Raw genomic sequence first — 6,135 nt, 5'->3', positions numbered from 1 at the left:
TCCTATGTTGTAGACAACATATGCATAAAGAGGTGTGGGCCCCTATGTTTTCATCATGACAACTCACAAGAGTGCACATACTACTAGGTGACTAATAAAAAATTAAAAATAATAATGCATTTACCTAAGCAAACTTAAGTAATTGTAAATAGTAAATACTTATTTACACCAACACATCCAACCTTTCTATCTCATCCATCTCAAATTGTGCATGTCTATAGGTCACTTGCAAAAATATTGCAACTTTTTCAAAATGATAATATTTCCCTTGAAGCTCTGTTTGAGGTGCAAATGTATAATTCTTAGAAAAATCTACAACTAAAACTATACAACTAGGTGGAAAACAATTTTTGGAATCATGAAACTATTTAGCTTTCCATCATGCACCATGACAATGTTGGATATGTGGATATACCAATGGACAGAACTTGGTCATAAACTCATTATAACGCAATTCACTCTCCTTCAATACAATTTTTTGGATTCATCTCCTGTCTTATTTTGGTATGTCTCATATTCATATCTCATCCATGAAACCAGTGTTGATTTATTAATATTCTCAATTTGCATTAAAAATTTGAGTAAATCTCCACAATCTTCACACTAATTTTTGATGCATTGGACTTTGAACTCATTTGAATCTTCCAATTTATCACATAATATGGACTTCGCAAATTGTGTTGTACTACTAGGGATGACCAAATTAGGATCAAGTACTACCATAACTTTTTTATATGATTGCAAGTGTAGACCAAATTCAATATGATTTTGATAACAAGTGTCATGCATCTTATTTACGCGTACAAAGGAAGGACACAAACTCTCAAACATTCTCTAACATATTTTGACATTTGAAAATTCTTGCTTGAATGTTTGAAATAATTCACTTTGAGTTATATCTATGAAATATTTTGGATGTTCAATTTTGGCCCCTATCTCTTGATCTTTAATTTGTATAGTATCACATCTATTGGAAGAAACATGAGAATGTGTGGTCCAAAATTCAATAACTTGTCTTTTTACATCTTTAGAAATTTTGTCTTTTCAACGAACTTTACAAATATTCACCCAGTTATTCTCAATATTATCATCTAGCATAATTCTCCTCTTGATATATCTCTGAATAGTTCTCCTAGATATATGTAGTACATCCGAAATTGCACGTACCTATTTTCTATGTTTCAATTTTCTACTAGATATAGTAGTCATCAATGCTCTACGTGCATTACTCAAATCACTTCCTTGAGTTGTGTTGTCAATTTTGTTATAAGCATTTTGAAAGTTTTTAATTATTGTTTAATTAATATTATGCGCATGGTTTTTCTTGTTATCAACACCCAACTCCAAAACAGGTCTCATATCTTTTCTCCTAAATAACTTGACAAATAATTGTGCCTGTCTAAATATACTTTTATCTTTGAAATATTCATCCCACATGTTTTGACAATGCTTTCTAATATTGTTATCATTTATCATATCTTTAGATGGAATTTGGTTAAAAAGTAGTTCCTCATCCAAATCCATCAAATTTGCTATGCCTTTTAATTTGTTTCTATCATTAGAATTGCCAATTTCTTCCTATTCATGAATCTCATCCTCTTCATTACTTTCATTCTCTTCATGAATCTCACCTTCTTCAGGAATTTCAGTAGGTTGGTTTTGGTTACATTTTGTATGACCTTTCATTTTTTCATCTCTTATTCTATCATATTTCCTTGATTTTTTCCTTTTACTGCCCATTGAATACTTTAATCTATAGAAAGAAAAAAATTTAATTTAGATTTCACTAAATACCAGCTAATGCTTCAATATAGAATGTACATAAAAATAAATAAAGAAAAAATACCTTTAAAATATTCGATCCTTTGTAGTTCTGATTAAAATCTATGAAATAGTTGTTGAAAATGGCTTCAAAAATCATTGTTTTCTCAAAATGCTCCATTATTTTTTGCCATTTTTTATATTTATTTAAATAGAAAAAACAAGTTTTATTTTATATGAAACAGTTGAATTAACTGCTAGTAGTTTGCTAGGTCGACAGAGGTTTCAATGGAAACTTGTTTGACCAAAAGAGTTTTGGTAGAAAGCGTTTTGGCCATAACTATCTATGTGGCATCCTAAGTGGTAGTCACACAAGCAAAAATGAAAAATTCTATAAACATCTCACTTTGAAGGCCAATTTGACCTACTAAAATGAAGTTTTTTTTAAAACTAAAAATACACTTCTGTAGGTCTCAGAGTCAAGATTATGATAATATAATTTTATTTTTATTTTGATTATGGATAATATGTTATAATTTGAAAATATTACAAGTAGGTATTTTAAGATTCAGGAAGATGTCTATTCAAAAATAGAAAAAAATAGTAAATCATGTTCAAAAATTATTATTTTTTAATTTTGCACTAGAGGAGAGAGTATTCTTTAAGAATATGTAATTTTTTTAAAAAAAAATATGGATTTGATGGAAAGACTTTGACAGGAGAAAAAAATTGTCAATTTCTGATAACTTTGACTTTGACCAATTATAATTTGAGAAATAGTAGTTGAATTTCAATTTTTCTTTTTCGATGCACTAGGTATACATGTCAACTCTAACATATTCCATAATCAGGCTAAAATATGATCATTTTCATATATTTGTTTGATGGAAAAAAACTCTATATATTCAGCATTTTAAAAAAAATAAAAAATAGACTTTAAAAATTCAAAAATAAATAAAATTTTCACTTAATTTTTTTAAAAAAAAATTACAGACATAAACTTCATCCAATTTTACACATTTCATTAGTTTACATCATGTTCAAATTCTAAACACAAATGCCACTTTTATGTCATTCAAGTTGAAGAGTTTAAATTATCATATCACTTTCCTTTATAAAAGGTGACACAAGTTTGTGCTTTTACCCATTCAAAATGCTCAACTATCCACTATACATGTCATAGGGTATGAAAGGCTAAAATAATATACATTTATAGAAATAGATTACACAATCCCTTTCAGATCCATGATACAAAGTACAATACAATAAATAAAACCATCCATCATAATGCATAGAGATAAAAAGAAAGGAAATGCAGACAAGGAAACTCTAGCCACGGTATCCACAGACAGATCTCAATGGTAAGAGTACAAAGCACTACCACCCAATTGTGTGGTAACCCAAAAAGGCCAACTCCTACCATATTAAGGAGATAGTCTCAAGTCCCAAATAGGATATCAATCCAAGAATCAAAAGTAATCTCTATGTCCAGGAAATCCTAAAAGTAACCTAACTCAAAGGTTCCAAGATAAATCGACATCTAGACCCAGAGGCACACAAAGACACATAGGTAATCTACTATGTAAGTGGGCAAGTCTCATCAGATGAATCAATGCTAGAGTTACCTTGGCAGTCTCTTAGGACCTTGGCCCCCTAGTGACCCTATGCGGCACTAGTATCATTTTGTACTAACAAGGCATACTAATGATGCATGATTGCAACCAAGCATTCTCTCTACTCCCATCCTAGTCTATACTAGCACTCAAGACATGGGCAAGAACATACATAGACTCTTATTAGGTTCATTTCACTCTCATTTAGCATAATGTTTTCACTTATTATACAACTTACAATGGGTTACCCTGGCAGCCACTTAGGGCCGTGACCTCCATTGCAAGCCACTTCCTCGACATTACATATAGATAACCTACCCTAGGCTCATAAAATCACAAATCAAATAATCATAAATTTTACCTTAGTCCTATACAAGTGAGTGGAAAGCATCAAAAGATAATTCACAATAACACATCAATTCTCTATGAGCAACTGGAAAGCATCCCAAAGATTACTGATTGAAGATTCAAAATGGTTAAGTCAAATATGTCATAACATGACATCACCAAGAACAAATCATACCAAGCACCTCAGTCCTATAAAAGCGAATGGAAAGCAATCCAAATACAACTAATCAAAGACTTAAAGGTTATATTAGATAGGTCACACTTTTCACCTCAGTTTCACAAGAGAACATTGGAAAGTAATAACAATTAATAGATGAACACACATCATAGAGCATACCAGACACATTACCATGGTTGAGTATAAAAGATCGAAATCAAATCATCATAACATCACAAACATTGAACTCCCAAGCCTTTGGTAAACATCCTGACTAGCCAAAGTTAAGACAAACCCAAAAACCTCAACACCAGTAAATCACACATCACATATAAAAGTGTATTCCATAATTCATCAAGTTTTGAAAACCATAAAGTTCAATATTTACTAAAAAATTTTAAATTAAATCATAGACAATTCTATAATTAAAATTAATTTTCTCAAACAAGAGTTTCAACATAGAGAACTTTTGAAAACAGAACCACAACAGACACAAAGAAGACATAATTTTGAAGAACAAGCAACTACTGCACAAACCCACAAGATCCTACCTAGATCCAATGCTAAAACATTGAATGCTTAAACATGTAAGAATCCTTTTTTTTCTTTTAAAACCCTCTTTTCAAAAATTGGCTCCTCCAAACTTGTATATCTAGAAATGAGCTCTAATTTCCTTAATAAAGAGTTCCCCCCAAATCAAAGCTTTAATCATGCAATCATGCAAAAACTCTATCTTTAATTATTATATTTTAATTTTCATGCACACACTTTATGCACAGAATAAATTTTATTAAATTAAAGCTTTCTTTGCCTTATCAATTTTTGAAGTATTTTTAATAATATATTTATTAATTTAATTAATAATAATATTTATAGTTTATTACTAAAATAAAACTCCTAAATAATTATCATTAAATTAAATAAATATAACTACACCACAATTAGAACCATAACTTTATCTTTAAATTTTCATTCTTTTATTTAAATAAATTTATGCGATATTTTTCTTATTAATATATTTATTAACTCAATTAATAACATTATTTAGATTTTATTATTAAAACAAGACTCCTAAATAATTATCATTAAGTTAAATAAATGTAAATATGTTAAAAATATAATTTTAATATAGTCTTTTAAATTTAATTCTTTCATGCACATTTAAAGAACTTTTTAATTAAAATATTCTTTTATATTTTCTTTTCCTCCACTTTATTAATTAGTGCAATCACTATTTAAAGCATAGTTTATTATTTAAATTAATAAGAATAATTTAAGCTCATTATTTGAATGCAACTCTAATTTAATAATTATTAATTAGATAATCACAATATAACAATATCAAATCTTTAATTTTTTAATATTTTAATTATCTTTTATGTTTTCATGCACACTTTTTGCGATATAAAATATCTTTATTAAATTTATTTTCTTTCTATTTTAATTTATTTATTATATTTTAATTTCATACATAAGCTTTATGCAATTTAATTAAAATAAACTTAATTAAATAATTGCTTACTCTTTCTTATTAATTTATTATATTTTAATTTCATGCATAAGATTTGTGCAATTTAATTAAAATAAACTTTATTAAATAATTGCTTACTCTCTCTTATTCATTTATTATATTTTAATTTTATGCATATGCTTTATGCAATTTAATTAAAATAACTTTATTAAATTTATGTTTTCTCTCTCTAGTTAATTACAAGATGCTTTAATAATATATTTATTAATTTAACTAATAATATTATTTCAAGTTTATTATTTAAAATAAAACTCTTAAATAATAATTATTAATTTAAATAAACATAATTATGGTTAAATTAGAATTAAAATTTCATCTTTAAGTTGAATTCTTTTAGTTAATTAATTCATGAGATGTTTTTTAATAATATATTTATTAACTTAATTAATAACATTATTTAGAGTTTTTAAAAAAAATTTACAGGGAGGTGTCCCCACAACCTAAGCCTAGCGATGACCAGCGCCCGATGCGAGCTTACGGCGAGACTAGTCCCCCATGAGTGAAGAGCAACAACATGCAAGCCACAATTAGAACTATAACTTTATCTTTAAATTTCTTACATACACTTTATACAATTTAATAAAAATAAACTTTATAAATCTTTATGAAAGGTTTTTGAATTATATAGGGGGTGTAGACACCTAAATTTGATTACAACGCTTTGATAATCCTATTTAGTTATCTCTAAAGGCATCATTAATTAAATTCTTATTTAATTAATCCTT

The sequence above is a fragment of the Cupressus sempervirens genome, chromosome 5 (genome assembly GCF_028749045.1).
Source record: "Cupressus sempervirens isolate cs-2001-9-10 chromosome 5, ASM2874904v1, whole genome shotgun sequence".
Lineage (NCBI taxonomy): Eukaryota > Viridiplantae > Streptophyta > Pinopsida > Cupressales > Cupressaceae > Cupressus > Cupressus sempervirens.
This window is presented reverse-complemented; position numbering follows the sequence as displayed.